Source organism: Artemia franciscana, chromosome 17, assembly GCF_032884065.1.
Source record: "Artemia franciscana chromosome 17, ASM3288406v1, whole genome shotgun sequence".
Taxonomy (NCBI): domain Eukaryota; kingdom Metazoa; phylum Arthropoda; class Branchiopoda; order Anostraca; family Artemiidae; genus Artemia; species Artemia franciscana.
Window position 1 is genome coordinate 37,051,712 of NC_088879.1, and position 20,871 is coordinate 37,072,582.

General features: G+C 36.0%; 1 long non-coding RNA gene across 1 annotated transcript; it reads left to right on the forward strand.

The window, feature by feature from the left end:
- Positions 1–4,213: 4,213 nt before the first annotated feature.
- LOC136037639 (uncharacterized) lies at positions 4,214–9,057 on the forward strand. The gene is made up of 2 exons (XR_010619997.1): positions 4,214–4,316; positions 8,714–9,057. It is a non-coding gene; the product is annotated as an uncharacterized LOC136037639 (long non-coding RNA).
- Positions 9,058–20,871: the final 11,814 nt, after the last annotated feature.

Here is a 20,871-nt window from a genome sequence, read left to right on the forward strand (position 1 = left end):
AAAATCTATTGATTATATCTTTGATGATGACAAACTTCTACAGTCCCTAGGGGAAAAGCTGCTGGCTGTGAACTTTGCCCATTGCTTGCATATAGTATTGGTTACTGGGGAGTATACAGACGTGTTTAGGGGAGATTTTTCCTATGGAAGGGGGAGGTTACGTGAGAGGATCTCTACATGGAATGATTTTTCATAGGAGGAAAAAATTTTGTCTGGAAGGAAATCAAGATTTTCCAATATTATTTAGAAAAACGATCTGAAACTAAATAAAAAAACAAGTTTTTTCAACTGAAAGAATGGAGCAACATTAAAACTGAAAAACAATAGAAATTATTGATAAAGGATAATAAAGGGATTGACCCCTTGGTAGTAGCCCCCCTCTTTACGCTAAAGTTGCTTTTAGCACTGTTAAAAGAGTTTCATGTTCTAATTGAAAGGCCTTAGTGATTCTTAAAGAATTCTCAAAGAATCTCATGCTTAAGGAATTCAGACGAAACTAGAACTTATGACAGGGGTCGTCCCTTCCTCAAATCCTCGCTCTTTACGCTAAAGTTTTGTATTGTTTTAAAAATAAAGTTGCGAGAAAGATTCAAACTTTAGCGTAAAGAGCTAGGCGTTGAGGAGGGGACAGCCCCTCTTACATACGGAATAATTGCTGTTTGTTTTAAGTTTTGATGTCGCTCCTTACGTGCAGTTAAAAAAAAACTTTTTTTTAAATTTAAATACCAATGCAGGTTGAACCTTGTTTAAGGAGAAATTTGGCTCCAGTACAAAAAATTACCTTTCGTTAAATTGGTTACTGACGTAGCAGGAGTTAATTAATTCGCTTACGTAAAAAATTTAATTAAGGCATGTGACAGATTGTCTATAAAATAATGTAATTTACTACTTAAGAAATTGTGTCATTGCTATATTAATATTATTAAAAAAATGCTTCAGCAAAATTATTACGTGACCTAAATGTTACTATAAAATATATTAAGTGAAATAAGAAAAAACAAATATAGTTATATAAAAAAAATTTAGATGGAAATTTAAACATTTAAATTATATAATAGAAATTATAAGAAAATAATTTTTCATAGGGTAGGGCACTCCATTTCAATGGTGACCAAGATGTAATTTTGCTGCTTTTGGTCCTCCCTCTTATATCTTTAGAAGAAGCCTCAGACACCATACCACATTGGGATCGCTGGTGCTGACTAATTTCTCCTGCTACCTTAACTCTTAAACAGAAAAATCAGATATTTCTATGGATTTAGTCAATTTACAATATACAAATCCAACTTAAATATACCAATTCAGTTTATTTTACTAGCATCAGAGCAATATTCAAAAACCAGTTTAAGATCTCTTGAATATATTGGGCATTCAAGCTCATACCGTAGTGCCCCTTAATATATGTCCAGCTCATGCTCCTGTATTTATGCACAGTTCATACCCTTGTATATATCCCAGCTGCCAGGTTCGTGTCCCTGTACCTATGCCAAGCTCATACCCTTTTATCTATGCCCAGCTCATACCCCTGTATCTATACTTAACTTATACCCCTCTATTCAATGTCCGGCTCAGGATCCTGTATCTATGCTCAGTTCTTACCTCTGTATGCAGTTTATACCCATGTATCTAATACCCCCCCCTGTCCCTTTATCTAATGCCTAGGTTATACCCCTGTATCTATGCATCAAAAGGGCGAAAAATTCACTTTGAATTTTCTACCCAATACTAATATGTTTTCAAGAATTAACTGAAAATACTGTCTTTTTGTATCTTATCGGATCCATAAACACAGAAGAACAGCTATTCGAAGCTAAATTGCAATGTAATCTCATATATCAAACAGTTATTACGTATGAACCAAATGTTACATATCAATCAGTATCAAGTAGTAAGGATCGAGCCAGCATAATAGTAACTGAAACTTTAAAAATTGATACTTATTGATACCAATGTATACATCAAATGACATATTTTTACGCTGATTTTAAAAATATAAGTTTCTATAGCCTATTTTTAAATGACAATTCAAAGAAATATACTAATCAAAATGCAGAAGGACGGGGAAACTAATTTACAATTGATCACATCCTCTGCTAATAGATACGCCAAGGAGGGGTAAATTTGACAGTATAGAAAAAGATGTGAGCTTCCTTATAAAATTAACGAGGAGCGAAATTAATGGGAGCCATAGATACTCCCCCTTTTTTCAAGCCCCTCCTCTTCTTCTTCTTTTCAGATTGTTTGCTGCTTAAAATTGATTGAAATATGTTGGAAAGATAACTACACATAAATTTATTGTGAGGGGGGCATTGAGAGGACGCAAACTTTTTACATTTGTTGTGTATCTCAGATTACCACTTCTTCCCTCACATATGGCGCATTTCCACCACGCCACACCTCTTTGAGCCATGCGTAATACACTTCGCAACACACGTTGCAAGTGTCACCTGGTGTGGATTATCTCTGAGACTGGGCAACACACAGATGGCTGACATTCCCAGAGTGATATGGCTTCAAAAACTGGTGAGTTTAACAGAAAATACAATAAATTATTGAAGAGCAGTAAAATTTAATGGACTACAAGCACAGCCCCTTTCTTCACAGCATAGATATCTATTAAAGATGTATTGTGTACTCTTAAAAAGATGTGCTAAAAGCCAGATGCACATCATGGGATCTTTTTAAAGAAATATCGTCAAGGTTTTCGGCTTGGATCCCAGATTCAGCCTGGCTAAAACTGACTAATGGAGGTTGTCTAAAAATTATGATCTGTCAACTTCCGCCGGATGTACAACTTACTTTCGATTTTACCTAAGAATATACTTGTTTCTTTTGAGCAAATCAGTGAGTCACAAAGGCTTCAATTTGTGTTTTCATCTGACATCTTGAATTCAAGTTGTCAGATTAAATATAGGTATAACTTTGTACCTCTACCCAGGGGTGCATCAAAGAGGAAGCGCTTCCTCTGAAAGTTCTTTGGAACTTTGGGCGTTTTAATTTAGCGTATGTGTCCGCATTTGTCGGCATATTGGACGATTTCGTCAGTAAATCCCTTATACCCCCCTCCCCAAGCTAAAACTCTAGCTTCAGCCCTGTCACCAAAATAGGCATGTAGAAATGGTGGATAGAGTTTAACCTATTAGCTCTACGTCCCCCTCAAAAGTCTTAAGAAATGTTTATCCTGCAATTTGCCACATATTCTAACTTTTTAAAAATAGACCCCTCTTTCCGTACTGGCAAATCTCCTTTGTTAAAAATATAAAATACGAAATATTTTCAAAACTAGGTAGGGAGTATTTTTTATTGATTGTTTCTAATGAAAGTGCAAATTTTAATAAATCTAGGGGGCGTATTTTCCACCAACCACTCCTCGGTCAGAGGAGAGGATTCTTATGTTCCATCCTAAGATTTAAATTTTGTAAGAATCCGACGTGTTAATGGGTTTAAACCCCCCCTCCCTCCCTAACCCCTCAAAATATGCCTGACTCGTATGACAGTCAAAAATGCGTGAATAAATTTTTACTGTGTTTTTTAAAATATTTTGTACCCTCTTATCGAAATCCCCCCCACCTCGAGAAAAACCCCTGGATGCAAACTTAGTTACTATAATTAGTTAAAGCATTCAAAACGAATATTATAAATGACACATATATGGTTGGGGTCTGCTGTCATTTAAGTCGACAAGTATTTGTCTCTTGTTCAAACCTTATAACGAATCAGTTAGTCAGTAAAAATGAAAACTTGATCCACCCCTCATCTTATAGAAACGTAATCATAAATTTTTTGAGGGGGGGGGGAGGCAATAATAAAATATTTTTGGCTACTTCCCATAAATTATCAGGGTGGAGGGGGGAGTTTGAGCCCTGAGGCTCCTCCCATGTATATGTGCTGTTTCTCTTTTGAAACGCACCCATGCCACAAGGTACTTCCTCACCAGATTTTATCCCAAGCATTAACACATCCAATCAATCTTTTTAAAAAGTCTCACGATCAATACGATTAGATAATCACTAAAATTAGTTACGATAAATATGAACATTATAGAAGACATGGGTGGGGAGGGGGAGGATAATTCTCTTTCTATGGGTCTAGTCGTCACCTCAAATTATCTCCCTCCGAGATCGCTCTTTTATGAGTATGCGTGAAGATTTAAAGCGGCAAGTACGAAAGAATCGCTCATCCATGTGGGTTGACAATTTTTAGTATTCAATATGGTTTTGTTCAGTGAAGGTAGTAGATGAATTTTTGTGGTGCTTAATATTTTTTTTTAACATTAAATTTGGATTGATTGGAATTTAGATATACATGATTGATGGGTAATTGAATTGTATATTTTTGGTACTTATGTATTATACCAAACACACTCAAGAATTCAAGTTAGGTTGATCATGATTAAATATAACAAAATATGATGAAAATATAGTAGTTTAGTTTAAATAGCATAATTTGCACTCAGGGATAAAGTAACCTAACCCCCCTACCCGCCATCTTAATGGACAAAAAAATATCCCAAATTATACAAATTCAGTGCATTCTGTCACTTATCATTTGTCTTTGCGGCTATGAAACCGGTTTTCACAGAGCTTATGTTTAGGAATCTTCTCGATTGTGTTTGTTGACTCGATTGTGTTGACGCAAGTAGGCTACACTTTTGATGTATTGTAATAGTAGTGTTAATGTTTTGAGAAATATAGTCTCCCAGGAAGATTTTCATTTAATGTAGGCCTAGTCAGGGTTATATACGATATGGCATGCCTATATCTAGGAGGGGGGTAATACTTGTGTATTAAAGCAACCCCACTCAAGAAGTGAAGTTAGGAAATATTAAGGATGAATATGAAATATGCCTAATATGAATGATATATAATGATATGAATTTAATACCTACTGAAATATACCTAAGTATGATGAAAATTTAATACTTCAATAACCTTAGAAAATTATGGAAACTGTAATAAAGAATTATGGAAAGCAGTCCGTCCAGAACGCGTTAGCCTATATTAAATACCTAATCAAATTTCCAACTGGATATCTTAAATGTTAAATTAAAATGTGCTTGTATAATCTAGTAGTTTATCTCACTGTTGTAAGCTAATTGTCTCCTAAGGCAGGTAGACACACCGGTTCTACGCTAACAGTTCAGATCAAACTTCATGAGTGGGGTCGCTATAATACATATGTACCGGGTGGGGGGGGCAATGATTCTCACTGTGAAAAGATCGGCACAAAAGTGGGAACAGTTTAGTTTAAGTCCTTTTCCGAACTAAGTTTTAGTCGATTTGCTAATAGCCAAGGGCACATCCAGGATTTTTCTGGAAGAGGAGGGGGTGCAAAAACGCATTTATAGCCTATGCATAGCTATATAGCCAACGCACAGTTTCTAGTTTTATGAATAGGTTTATAGCAACGCAGAGTTTTGGCGTTTTGACGATTTACCAACTCCCCCCTAATGTTCTCATATAGCCCTAGGCTACGTAAAAAAAAAAACTAACATAAAAAACTATGAAGTTTTCATTTTATGATACGGAGCATATTTCCATTTTCAGATTATCATGTTTCCTTTAGTAGAAGCCTAAAACTGGGGTTGTTGAGAAGGAAGCATGTTATGAAAACATGAATGAAAATTGTAATTACCACATTTTGACTGCAATCCCGCAATAGTTCACCATTAATCCCCCTAATTTGCACATATATAGCCTTTCTCATGCATTTTGTCTTGTGCCAATCTTGTTTTTACCCGTGTTGGCTTCCCGTAAATTGAATTAACGGCGACGAAATCAAGAAACTGAAAATCACATGGGAAGTATATAATTTGGACAATATATTTGCACATCTTGGGGGGGGGGGGTTAAATTATAGTATAATTGTAGCCAAAATTTGGCAACTACAATTATTCTGCGAATTATGAAGTTACAATTATTTCTTACCCTCTTTCCTTCTCAACAGCCCCGATTCTAGGTTTATACCTCTCCATTTAACAAAGTTTAACCGTATTTTTTTTTTCAATCAAACATTCTGGACAATAGCTCAAGATAACCTGGACCTTTAGTCGACACAGTAATTTGTTTTATAGTTAAATAAAAAAAATCAACTGAAAGTAAGGAGCAACATTAGCCTAAAACGTAAAACGAACAGAAATTATTACATATATGAGGGAAGTTAATCTAAAACACCTCGCTCTTTACGCTAAGTTTTTTATTACTTTAAAAAACTTTTTATTTTTCTTATTAAACGACTATAGCGTGTCAGGGGTCATTCTCTAAGAATAGGGACAGAATTCAAATCGTTAAGACTTAAGCGTAAATTTTCTCAGGCTCATAAACTTTGATGGGTAGACTAAACTTTATCAAACCTATATATTTGAAATTAACATAAAACTCCCATTCTTTTTGTAAATCTATTGGTATCAAAATTCTGTTTTCTAGAGTATTGGTTACTATTGAGCCGGGTCGTTCCTTAACTAAAGTTTGTTGCCAAGAACTATTTGAAACAGTTTAATCAATAGGAAGAGCAACATACAAATACATTATTAGGGCTATATGTGTCTTTCAGGGGGTGTGGTGCATAATCAGGGTAATAACTCTTATGTTGAGAAGAAGCATAAAATAAGGAATCTAATGCTACTATTTTTATTTTATGTTCGTTTTTTTATAGCTTCGGGCTATTTAGATGGGGGAGGGGCTGAGGATGAATAGTCAAAAATACTAACTAAACAAAAAACATGAAAAAAAAATTAATACAAAATAAAATGTAAAAATATCCTTCTATAAGACTTTCTACACCACATATCCTGCCTATATTTTGGAATACGGGAAGAACTTTTCAGAATTCCTCCTCTTCTTCATTATTTTTGTTTCTCATACTTTCTCTTTGACTGCTCAATGTTGCATTTCGGGAAATTTTCTACCAGACAATTTTATTGTCTGGAGGGGATAAGCCTAGGAACAATCACTGGTTCTGCTTTTTGATTTACACTTCTTTCCTTACACCACACTGCTTTTCCATTAATAAACAAAATTCTTCCTTAATAATACGTTTTACACTTTATGCTTCTTTTTTGGCTAATTTAGGATTTTTTTGTATTATACCTTATAGCCAAGTGGATTGGTGCGTTGGATTTAGGATGTCCGAGAGGGCGAGGGTTCGAATCCCATTGTACCCAATCATTTTGTTTGAGACTGGGGCTAGTGTCGTGACTCTGAAAGCTCAACCAGAGTCCATCCAGCTCTGAATGGGTACCTTGATAAATCTGGGGAAGGTAAACTGAAGAGATGTACGAAAGCACAGGATGGTTGACTCCATTGCACTTCCTGGCTGAAGGGCCAAGAAACGGAGATCAGTACCGTCGGTAGGGACTGGAATGTCCAATGCTGCATTCTTTACCTTGTTTTTATTTTTACCCTTTTTACACCTTATTTGTACTAGTGCAGTGGTTGCTCTCCTTTTACAGAAATACAATCGTTTTCCAAAAAATACCGTAAGAAACCCTACAATACAAATATTAAGTGCTTATGCTAACAGTACAATGCTCATATTTTTCCCCTATTCCTTCTCTACTGCCCTATATAACCCTATTTGCTCATAACGTGCAAATGTATAGGCCCATATTAAATATTATTCATGGATTTTCCTGTTCCTTGATGTTGTCAACAGCTCTTGTTTGCCGTCAAATTTGCTTGCAGAACATCGTCGACAACATCACGCAACGAAGAAATGCATCGAGAATATATAACTTGGGCTATATATTCGCACATTAGTTGGAGATAGGATTAAGTACAGTGAGGCGCTTCCAGGTTTAATGTTAGTAATTCACAATTTTCAAAAGCAGTTTTCAGGATTTTATAGTGTTTCTTTCTGTTCCACGGCTCTGCAGATTTAGATAGCTTGGATCACTGTTAGCTTTCCACCTTCACTGAACAATTTCTCACGAGTTCAATCATCATTTAACCAAAAACCAACCAATCATAAAATTTCTTGATCATCTTTTGATTTCCCAGAATCTTTTCTACTGACTCGTTCTTGATGTATTTTACGGAATCTGCTGGCTACTGGGTTTGCTGATGGCCGCTTGGAGTTTGGGGTTTGATGGCCCAATATGCTCACCAGTTTTGTCCAAGTGTAATGTCACTCTGCTTTGCTGGCTTTCTAATGGTTCTTGACGTTTACCCTCCCCCCTCCAATCCTCGAGAAAAAAGTGGGCTATTCATTGGCACATAAGGGGGGGGGGGTCAAAGTATTTGGACAGTTTGAATTCAGAAAACAATTCTTACTTCATTATTTGCAGAATAATTGTACATTTGTGCCTAACACATTTTGCATGCAGATCTGCTACACTCCCCCCTCCTACTCCGCAAATCTATAGCCCGAACGTGTTTCTAAAGTAACGAAGAAACTAACGAAAAGCTGGTTTGTTCTCGAGTTTTACACACAGCGTGAACTTGATTGAATGGCTTAGAACACACAAACACCAAAATTTCTAACCCTTGTGGAAATTAGATAAAAAAAGAACTTAAATAAAACTCTCAAAAATTTTCAAAATTTTTCCATAAAAATTTTCCAGTTTATATTTTTCATTATTATTATTTCTATATTTATATTTCTATATGTGATTGATATATATTTTTTTATATGGTTATCAACTATTTTTTATTCTAATGACATGGAAACGCAATCTAAATTTGACGATAATTTTTAACGATGTCTCTTTTTGCAGGTTTAATTCAAACTGATCCTCTACTCGTTAAAATGAAAGAGCAAAACACAAAAATTGAAGAGAGACAATGAAAAATTGAAGAAGATAAAAAGAGACACAGTTGATTTATGTTGTCACTTCTCGTAGTGTTGCCAAAAGTAACCCTTTGCGTGCATATAATTTTTTTCGATATTTTTGCTGTAAAATTGCCCATTCTTCAAAATAACTTTGTTCGGTGTTAGGTTGTGTATATGATAGTATCATTTATTTTTTTTTGTGATTGATATACTGAAATTTGTGCTGTTGTTTTTTCATGTAAGATTGTATTATTTCGATTCTTGTGATTAAAAAATAAGAAATTAAAAGTGTGTCTAATCCTGGTATTTTTTTAAGAGTATATTGTTTTATCCTTATATGAGCTGAGAAACATTTGTGTTTACTAAAACTTCAATTTTTTGGTAATTCCCTGTTTAGTTTTCTTTCATTCATGGCCGCAGCGAGGAAAATATTCTGACCTCAAACATAGAATAAAGAGTGGAAGCTAGACTCTCCAAAATTTTGAGGTCAGGTTTTGCCATCATCCTGCAGCCAAGATAATTTTTGGAACGAATTCTTTTCCCTTATTGACATAGAATATATTCATTAATCTATATTATTAATCATTATCTTGACTAGTTTGAACATTGTTATACTTTTTATTAAATTATCGGTATGATTATGATATATGAATAATAAATCAAATTATTACAAACAAAAGGAAATTAAAAAATATTAGTCTGCTATCTTATTTTCATTCTACATTAAGTTTAACCAGGAGCCTTTGTATGACCAACACTAAAACATGTTTCCTTCTTATACTGGCTTTCCTATCTATTTGACTCTGCCCACCAAAACGACCTCTCATTTTGTGATTGGGGAGGCACTGTCGCTGATTACCTTACCAACATAGAACATTTCATTAATTTAAATTATTTTTCATTATCTTCACTGTTTTGAATATTGCTATACCCTTTTATTAAATTATTATTATAATTAAGATATACCAATGATAAATAAAAATAATAAAAAAACAAAATATTAACATAAATATGATAAAATTATTATCTTTGAACGAGCCCTCCTCAAATTCAATATGATATTATAATGAATATTGTTATACATTAAGTTAAATCAAACAGTTCGTGGTAACGAATTGTAGTAAGGAGCGACCCGGCTCAATAGTAAACGAAACTCTAAAAAACGGAATTTCGATACTAAAAGATATATCAAAAGAATCGAATTTTTATTCTGATTTTAAATATATAAGTTTCATCAAATTTAGTCTTTGTCATCAAAAGTTACGAGCCTGAGAAAATTTGCCTTATTTTGGAAAATAGGGGGTAACACCCCCTAAAAGTCATAGGATCTTAACGAAAATTACACCATCGTATTCAGCGTATCAGAGAACCCTATAGAAAAAATTCCAAGGTCCAATCTACAAAAATGTGGAATTTCGTATTTTTTGCCAGAAGACAAATCACGGGTGCGTGTTTATTTGTTGTTTTTTTTCCCAGGGGTCATCGTATCGACCAAGTGGTGCTAGAGTGTTGCAAGAGGGCTCATTCTAACGGAAATGAAAAGTTCTAGTGCCCTTTTTAAGTGACCAAAAAAATTGGAGGGCACCTAGGCCCCCTCCCACGCTCATTTTTTTCCCAAATTCAACGGATCAAAATTTTGAGATAGCCATTTTGTTCCGCATAGTCCAAAACCATAATAACTATGTCTTTCGGGATGACTTACCCCCCACAGTCCCTGGGGGAGGGGCTGCAAGTTACAAACTTTGACCAATGTTTACATACAGTAATGGTTACTGGGAAGTGTACCGACGTTATCAGGGGGATTTTTTTGGTTTGGGTGTGGGGTTCAGGGGAGGGGGCTATATGGGAGGATCTTTCCTTGGAGGAGTATTTCATGGGGGAAGAGAAATTCAATGAAAAGGGCGCAGGACTTTCTAGCTTTACTATAAAAAAAAACAATGAAAATATAAACATGAAAAAGTTTTTTCAATTGAAAGTAAGGAGAAGCATTAAAACTTAAAACGAACAGAGATTATTACGCATATGAAGGGTTCTAAAAATTACTTTAGCATAAAGAGCGAGGTATTTAGGAGGAGATAAATACTTCGCTCTTTATGCTAAACAAATTTTAAATAATTTCAACTATTTATTCTACGGCCTTTCTGATTCAGGGGTCATTCTTAAAGAATTGGGATAAAACGCAACGTAAGTTATGTACGTTTGTTACGTAAGTTAATTCTTAAGTTACGTTTTTTTTACTAATAAAAACGTTCGTTAAAAATTAAAAGATCTAGTTGCCTTTTTGAGTAACCGAAAAATTGGAGGGCAACTAGACCTCCTTCCCCACCCCTTATTTCTCAAAATCATCTGATCAAAACTAAGAGAAAGCCATTTAGCCAAAAAAAGAATTAATATGCAAATTTCATTTTAGTAATTTATGTACGGAGAGCCAAAATCAGACATGGATTAATTCAAAAACTTTCAGAAACTAAATAAAAAAAACACGTTTTTTTTAATGAAAGTAAGGAGCGACATTAAAACTTAAAACGAACAGAAATTACTCCGTATATGAAAGGGGCTTTTCCTCCTCGACACCCCGCTCCTTGTGCTAAAGTTTGATTCTTTCTCGCAACTCTACTTTTTAAAACAATAAAAAATTTTAGCGTAAGGAGCGGGGTGTCGAGGAGGAAAAGCCCCTTTCATATACGGAGTAATTTCTCTTCGTTTTAAATTTTAATGTCGCTCCTTACTTTCATTAAAAAAAAACTTGTTTTTTTTTATTTAATAACTAGTTAAGCATACAATGAAGTCTATGATAATACCCTCTAACGGCACTGAGCCTCTAACGGGTTGGAAATACAAGAGGTTGGATTTCACCTGCCACAATCCTTGCTACAGCAGTCACTTGACAGTACATGACGATAATGCGTTAACCTCTCGAAGGCGTTCAATGCTCAAAAGCGTTCAAATGAACCTTCAGACAAATTTCTTAAGGCAAACATTTGCCAAATGAACAAATTTCAGCCGTTCGATAGACTTTTAGTCGAATAAACCGAAAAGCTCAGGCAAAATTTCAAGGTTACAAGATCAAGCTCGTCATCCCCCTAGGTTTATTGTTTCTTTATTTCTATGCACTATTAGTAGCTACAAGGTTGTGAGTTTTTTTTCTTCTTCCAAATTTTGCCGAATTGACGTTTCGAAAGAATAAGGTCAAGAAACCAAATCAGAGATCTGAGAGAAAATGCCAGTCTGTATATTTTTTGAATATTTTATGTGGTACTTGTATCTCGAATAGGATTTCGTTGATGGAGGATATAAGGGTACGTCAGGCCTATAATTAAAGACAAATGTTACTGCCAAAAAATTTAAAGCGGTCGAGAGAAAAGACTTCTCTAAACATTAAAGACTGGGCTAGTTCAGAGCTCCAAAGATATATCCAGCTAAAGTTCGCAAAAAAAATTGTTTCTCAGTTAAATATTAGCGGCTGCTTTGGATACCGCTGTTACATTACTACAAAAGGTGCTGTATAAGATAGCGTTAGGCGATATTGGATACCGATTTATCGCACCAAAAAATGATATCACATATTGAAAAGTAAATATCGATGTCGAATTTAATATTATTCAGTTTTTTTCTGGTATCTACCGGTGAACTTCCAGAAGAAAAGATCCAAGATAGAAAATTTTTCGCAAATGACAGAGCAGAAAAATATTATTTTAAATGTACTGAATCATATATGCTGATACACAGCATACATAGCTGTATCCATAAGATGGTATAGCCCGTTCTCAAACTATCAAACAGTTCGTGGTAACGAACTGTAGTAAGGAGCGATGCGGCTCAATAGTAACCAAAACTCTAAAAAAATGAATTTTGATATCAATAGCTACATCAAAAGAATCGCATTTTAATGCTGATTTTAAATATATAAGTTTCATCAAGTTTAGTCTTAGCCATCAAAAGTTACGAGCCTGAGAAAATTTGCCTTATTTAGGAAAATAGGGGGAAACACCCCCTAAAAGTCGTAGGATCTTGACGAAAATGAAACCATCAGATTCAGCGTATCAGAGAACCCTACTATAGAAGTTTCAAGCTCCTATCTACAAAAATGTGGAATTTTGCATTTTTTGCCCGAAGACAAATCACGGGTGCGTGTTTATTTGTTTTTTTTTTTTTTGTTTTTTTTTTTTTTTCCCAGGGGTCATCGTATCGACCAAGTGGTCCTAGAATGTCGCAAGAGGGCTCATTCTAACGGAAATGAAAAGTTCTAGTGCCCTTTTTAAGTGACCAAAAAAATTGGAGGGCATCAAGGCCCCCTCCCACGCTCATTTTTTTCCCAAAGTCAACGGATCAAAATTTTGAGATAGCCATTTTGTTTAGCATAGTCGAAAATCATAATAACTATGTTTTTGGGGATGACTTACTCCCCCACAGTCTCTGGGGGAGGGGTTGCAAGTTACAAACTTCAACCAGTCTTTACATATAATAATGGTTGTTGGAAAGTGTACAGACGTTTTCAGGGAGATTTTTTTTGTTTTGGGGGTAGGGTTGAGGGAGGGGGCTATGTGGGAGGATCTTTCCTTGGAGAAATATGCCATGGGGGAAAAAAATTCAATGAAAAGGGCGCAGGACGAATCTGGTCACGTTAGAAAAAAACGTCAAATTAAGAGCTTAATATACAATGCTGGGTGTTCGGAGCCTCTCTATTATGGAGTATAATTTGAAAATAACACAACTATACGAGCGATAAAACATATATACCACAACCATAACTACTGCTAAGAGATAACACAACTATAAAGCGAAAACAGGTGAAAACTAACGGGAAAATAAACGAACTAAGAGGTGGAAGGGGCCCAGAGAAAAACTATAATCCTTTTTCAATTTTGAGCCTAACTTCCGCAAAGGAGTAATAATGTCAGAAGCCCCGAAATACCGAATTATTTTCTTTTCAAACAGTTCGTGGTAAGGAACTGTAGTAAGGGGCGACCCGGCTCAATAGTAAACGAAACTCTAAAAAACGGAATTTTGATGCTAAAAGATACATCAAAAGATTCGAATTTTTACGCTGATTCTAAATATTAAGTTTCAATTAATTTAGTCTTTGTCATCAAAAGTTACGAGCCTGAAAAAATTTGCCCTATTTTGGAAAAAAGGGGGAAACATCCATTAAAAGTCATAGAATCTTAACGAAAATCACACTATCGCATTCGGTATATCAGAGAACTCTATAGCAAAAATTTCAAGCTCCTATCTAAAAAATGTGGAATTTTGTATTTTTTGCCAGAAGACAAATCACGGGTGCGTGTTTATTTATTTGTTTTGTTTTTTTTTTGTTTTTTTCCCAGGGGTCATCTTATCGACCAAGTGGTCCTAGGATGTCGCGAGAGGGCTCATTCTAACGGAAATGAAAAGTTCTAGTGCCCTTTTTAAGTGACCAAAAAATTGGAGGGCAAATAGGCCCCCTCCCATGCTCATTTTTTTCCAAAAGTCAACAGATTAAAATTTTAAGATAGCCATTTTGTTCAGCATAGTCGAAAACCATAATAACTATGTCTTTGGGAATGACTTACTCCCCCACAATCCCTGAGGGAGGGGCTGCAAGTTACAAACTTTGACCAGTGTTTACATATCGGCCCTCCAAAGGTAAAAGTACGTATATGCACAATTTTTCACTTCTCGACTTAATGCCACCACCATACTAAAAAAAATGTGCTGAATCGAATGGTATATGTAAGAAGGCTCTAGTCCAAATATTAACGGAAATAGCATATGGATAAAGTACGTATCTGAAAAATTTCTGGGCGCATCCAAAGGTAAAAGTACGTATCTGTGTAGATACGTACTTTCACCCTTGGTACGTACTTTTGCCTTTGGCCGGCACATTAAAATGAGAAAGGAAACCAAAGGTCAAAGTACGTATATGTCATGATTCAGCACAATCATCATTGTTTGTTTACCAGAGCAGAGCTGAACAACCAGCCAACTCTGAGCTATTTTATTAAAGAGTACTGGCATAGAATGTCAAGAGGCTTTCTAAATTTACAGAGAGCGTTGGTTATACAAAAGGAAAGAGATTTAAGGTAAGAAAATTTTGCTTCATGCTATTTTGGAACCTTTTCTCCAAGTAGGCCTAAACCCTCTGGTAAAACCCCATCTGTACTACCAGGTAGGTACAACAGACCCGCTACAACCAGTTTACACAGCTAGCTATGTAGCTGTCGAATTAGTACAGGAGAGCAGCGTCATACCAAATTACCAACCAACCACCTAAAGCCATTTTTTTAGTATTGCCTACAAACATGACTTACCTTTGAAATAAAATAAAAAACAAGGGATGCATCAAAATAACCCCTAGAACCTTCTCTGTCATCTGAGATAATCAGGGATTAGTTTGGTCAACTATTACAACATTGAGAAAAAATTGAGGGCCTCTAAATATTGCTTACCTTTGAAACAAAAAAAAATGTATCAAAATAGCCCTAGAACCCCCTCTTTCATCTGAGATAATCAAGGTTGATAACAAGTTCTTAGAATTCCAATTTTTCAGGACATTGGCATGTCAAGCAAGTACAAATGAGGCATCAACTTCAAATACCGACTTGCCATCTTCCAGTGAAGAGCAACGAGGAGCTAGTTCCTGTTCCCCCCCAGAAATCATCCAGATAAATCAAACAACAGACATATCACCCAATTTTTCAGGACATTCTCGATCAAGGGACACCACTGATGGAGAAGCTAAAACTAAGGCACAGTTAAAACACTTTGCTGATGAAGAATTCGAAAAAGAAGATTTAAGTAGAGGTGATAGTGATGAGTCTGATATTGACTGGGAGGACGTTGAAGGGACATTTGGGTCTTCTGATGATGAAAGGCAGACAACTTTGAAGAAGAGGAGAAAGCTCTTTACAGATTTAGTTCCTCTTTCGGTCAGTAATGATCTTACATCAGATCATCCAGAGTACAATCTGATCCATTTTCCTACCGATCCTTTCCTGCCCTTGGAAGATTCGGCTTCGGATGCAGCAGCTTATGAGACCCAAGATGACCAGCTAAATTTGGACAATCAACCATCTAATGAAAGCAACAATACTGTTTGTGAACCTGATTCCTCAGACCATGTCATGTGTGTAATTGACGCTGTAGCAGCAAGGTCTGTGGGACAAGATAGAGAAAATAGACGTGAAGAAAATGGTGGAGGAGAAGGAAGGTCTATTGTTGACCTTACTCCAAAACGAGTTCGCTCAGAAAAAGATAAATTTGAAAGAGATGTTAAGAAGTATCCATTTCCTGACGAACCTGGCTGTAAATCTAACAAATGTACAAACTCATGTTTGAGGTTTTCCAGTGTAGAATTCAGGAAAATTTATGACACATGTTGGAGCAAAGAATATAAATCAAGACAAATGTGGCTCGCTTCTTTGCTGACATTCCTACCAGTTAAAAGAAGGACTATTGCCCCAGAAGCTGCGTGTAGAAAAAAAACTACAGTTAGGTACAGCCTTCCCAGAAATTTGAATGAATACCCCACACTTACCCCAAAAGTTGAAAACTTGCCAGTTTGCAAGTCTACATTCCTTGGTTGTCTAGGATTAGGCAAGAATGACAGAGTGATTTTTACAATCAAGTCAAAAATTGAAAGGGATGCTCTTGGGAATGAGCTCAAGGACGGAAGGGGCCATAAAGTGGCAGGGCCACCAAACAAAGTTGATCGAAGCCTTGTGATGCAGCACATTGAAAGCTTTCAGCCAGCAATTCCACACTATCGTCGAGCTCACGCTCCAAATGTTCGGTACCTTTCTCGTGATTTGAGCTACAAATTTATGGCAGAAGACTTTAATGAAAAATATCCAGCAAATAAAATCTGTGATGAGACATATAGGAAGATACTTAATGGTATGAAAGTATCATTGTGCATGCCCCAAAGTGACAGCTGTGACATTTGCACACTATTAAAAGAGAAAGTAGGGGCTGCGAGAACTCCTGGTACAAATGGTGAGGCAACCGAGAAAGAGACTGAACTGTACAGAAAGCACAGAGATCTTGTTGAACAGGTTTCAAAAGCATTTTCTGAAGATAAGCAGAAATACGAAAAAGATTCAACTACCATGTTGTTCACCGTGGACCTACAAAAAGTGTTATTGCTTCCCATCATGCACAGCAGAAAGGAGGCCTTTTTTCTATCAAGACTCGTGTGTTTTAATGAGACGTTTGCCCCCGTTAAGGCCACCCAACAAAACCAGAACCTTTGCGTTGTTTGGAACGAATCTCGACAAGGACGTGATGCACCTGATATAGGTAGTGCCTTCCACAAGGTCTTAAAGATGAATAGGGATATCTTGCACTTCATTTTTTATACTGACAATTGCTGTGCCCAGAACAAAAATTGGACAATTTTTAGTGAATTTGTACTGATAGTCAACAGTGAAGGAGGACCTGAAACGATTCGTATCAAGTATCTAGTGAAAGGCCATACGCACATGGGGGCTGACTCCATACACGGATCGATTGAGTCTCGAATTCGAAAAAGGGATGTTCTTGACTTTGAAGATTTGTGCGACACCATAGAAAAAAGTAGAAAATTCACGAAAGCCGTGAAAATGGACATAAAAGACTTTTGCCAGTGGAAAAGCTTAAAAGCTCCTGGCATCGTCATGAAGAACTTGGGCGTGACCATTGATGAGTTCAGTGAGGTCTGTTTTAAGAAGGGAAAAACAGAACTGTTCTATAAAACTAGCCCTAAGGGTGAAGAAAAGAGTCTAAGTTTTGTGCCAAAAAAGCTGGTTAGTACAATCAAAGAGGCAAAGTATCCTTTGCCAGATCCGATTCTTGGCGCAAGGGGGGTAAAGCCAGAAAAGAAAAAGGCCATCTTGGAAAAACTTGTACCTTTTATGAATGAGAATCGCCGTACATTTTGGCGCACTATGCCTTCATCAACAGCTTCTGTCGATTTGCTGAAGCACGGCTGTGTTTCTTAGCTGCCTGCAGTATTTCAGTGATTTCTTTTGATTTTTTTTATTTTTTAACTTCTAATTATTTGAATAAAAAAATGACTTGTTGTACATGCTTCATACGTGGTTTTACCTTCGGTATACGTCATAGATACGGGGTTTTGGGCAGAGTAAAAGTGCGTTTTATGTTTTATACAGACTTTTACCTTTGGGACTTCATTCGAATTCGAGTCTTGAGTCAAAGGTAAAAGTACGTATATGTCATATACGCACTTTTACCTTTTGAGAGCGCCTCTTTATATGAGTTACGGTCCAATGGTAAAAGTACGTATCTACTGTTTCAGGCTTCGGGGCAGTAATAATAGAAAATTTTACTTAAAAATATGAAATCCCCATATTTGTTTACCTATTTAACTAATTTCCAGAATTAGCCAGTGTCCAGTTTCACCGTAAACCGTATTTGAAGCTCTCAAAAGTACTCAAACTTTGAGCCGTGATTTATCGAAATAATGAAAAGTGTAGATACGTACTTTTACCTTTGGAGGGCCGATATAGTAATGGTTATTGGGAAGTGTACAGACGTTTTCATGGGGATTTTTTGGTTTGGGGGTGGGGTCGATCTGAGAGGGCTTTGTGGGAGGATCTTTCCTTTGAGGAATATGTCACGGGGGAAGAAAAATTCAATGAAAAGGGCGCAGGATTTTCTAGCATTACTATAAAAAAAACAATGAAAAAATAAACATGAAAACGTTTTTTCAAATGAAAGTAAGGAATAGCATTGAAATTTAAAACGAACAGAGATTATTACACATATGAGGGGTTCTAAAAATACTTTAGCATAAAGAGCGAGGTATTTAGGAGGATATAGATACCTCGCTCTTGATGCTAAAATATTTTTAGTGATTTCAACTATTTATTCTACGGCCTTTTTGATTCAGGGGTCATTCTTAAAGAATTGGGACAAAACTTACGATTTAGTGTAAAGAGCGAGGTATTAACGAGGGTACAAACCTTCTCGTACACATAATAAAAATATAAGAATATAAAAGTTTGTTACGTAAGTTAATTCTTAAGTTACGTATATTTTTTACTAATAAAAACGTTCGTTGAATATTAAAAGTTCTAGTAGCCTTTTTAAGTAACCGAAAAATTGGAGGGCAGCAAGGCCTCCTTCCCCACCCCTTATTTCTCAAAATCGTCTGATCAAAACTAAGAGAAAGCCATTTAGCCAAAAAAAAATTAATATACTAATTTCATTTCAATAATTTATTTGCGTAGAGCCAAAATCAAACATGCATTAATTCAAAAACGTTCAGAAATTAAATAAAAAAACTAGTTTTTTTAACTGAAAGTAAGGAGCGACATTAAAACTTAAAACGAACAGAAATTACTCCGTATATGAAATTGTCCCCTCAGCAGTCCCACGCTCTTTACGCTAAAGTTTTTCATTGTTTTAAAAAGTAGAATTGTGGCAAAGAGTCAAACTTTAGCGTAAAGAGCGTGGGACTGCTGAGGGGACAACCCATTTCATATACGGAGTAATTTCTGTTCGTTTTAAGTTTTAATGTCGCTCCTTACTTTCAGTTAAAAAAACTAGTTTTTTTTATTTAATATTTAGTGAGGGCGGGCTTTCAAAGGTTGCTGAGAACCTTTAAAAGACTTGGACAGTTAAAGTACCTTCTAGGCTTATAGGCCTTGTTCAGATCACACTCGTCAAAATTGCCACACAATTTAATCCACGTTTCTAGAGGCTGTATATTTCCCCTGACAATCTTCTCCAAGTTAATAGCAAAGTAGCAAGACAAATTGATTGGGCCTTTCTGAAATCTGCATTAGTAGATGCGAGTGACGTGGCAGTCACTATGATTCAGTCAGTGCAGAATCAAACCAGTTTGTAGGAATCACAGGATAAAGTTTCTCTAGTCAATGTCAGACAAGATTCGTCAGCAACTATATCTGTAAATGTAGATAGGAGATATCTCTTATCTACAAAAATATGGAATTTTATATTATTTTGCCATAAGGCAGATCACGGACGCGTGTTTATTTGTTGTTTTTTTTTTTGTTTTTTTTTCCCAGGGGTGATCGTATCGACCCAGTTGTCCTAGAATGTTGCGAGAGGTCTCATTCTAACGGAAATGAAAAGTTCTAGTCTCCTTTTCAAGTGACCAAAAAAATTGGAGGGCACCTAGGCCCCCTCCCACGCTAATGATTTTCCCAAAGTCAACGGATCAAAATTCTGAGATAGCCATTTTATTCAGCGTAGTCGAAAAACCTCATAACTATGTCTTTGGGGACGACTTACTCCCCCACAGTCCTCGTGGGAGGGGTTAAAAGTTAACAATTTTGACCAGTGCTTACATATATTAATGGTTATTGGGAAGTGTACAGGCTTTTTCAGGAGGATTTTTCGGTTGGAGGCAGGGGTTGAGAAGAGGGGAATATGCTGGGGGAACTTTCAATCGAGGAATTTGGCATGGGGAAGAAAATTTCCATGAAGGGAGCGCAGGATTTACTAGCATTACTTAAAAAAAACAATGAAAAAATAATCAGGAAAAAGTTTTTTTAAGCTAGAAGTAAGTAGCAGCATTAAAACTTAAAACAAACAGAAATTATTACCCATATGAGGGGCTCACTTCCTCCTAATACCTCGCTCTTTACGCTAAAGTATTTTTAGTATTTTCAACTATTTATTCTGCGGCTTTTGTAATTCAGGGGTCATTCTTAATGAATTGGGACAAAATTTAAGCTTTAGTGTAAAGAGCGAGTTACTGACGAGGGGGCAAACCCCCTCATATGTAATAAAAACATGAGAACACAAAAGTTCCTTACGGACGCTAATTTATTAGTTACGTATATCTTTTACTTGTAAAAAAATTCGTAATAAATTAAAAGTTCTAGTTGCCTTTTTAATAAACCAAAAATCAGAGGGCAACTAGGCTTCCTCCCCCGCTCTTTTTTTCTCAAAATCATTCGATCAAAATAATGAGAAAGCCATTTAGCCAAAAAAAATAAATATACAAATTTCGTTTTAATTATTCCTCTGCAGAGAGCCAAAATCAAAACATGCACTGATTCAAAAACGATCAGAAATTAAATAAAATAAACAAGTTTTTTTAAATGAAAGTGAGAACAGTGGCACTATTGGGGGGGGGGCAGGGGGGCAGGGGGG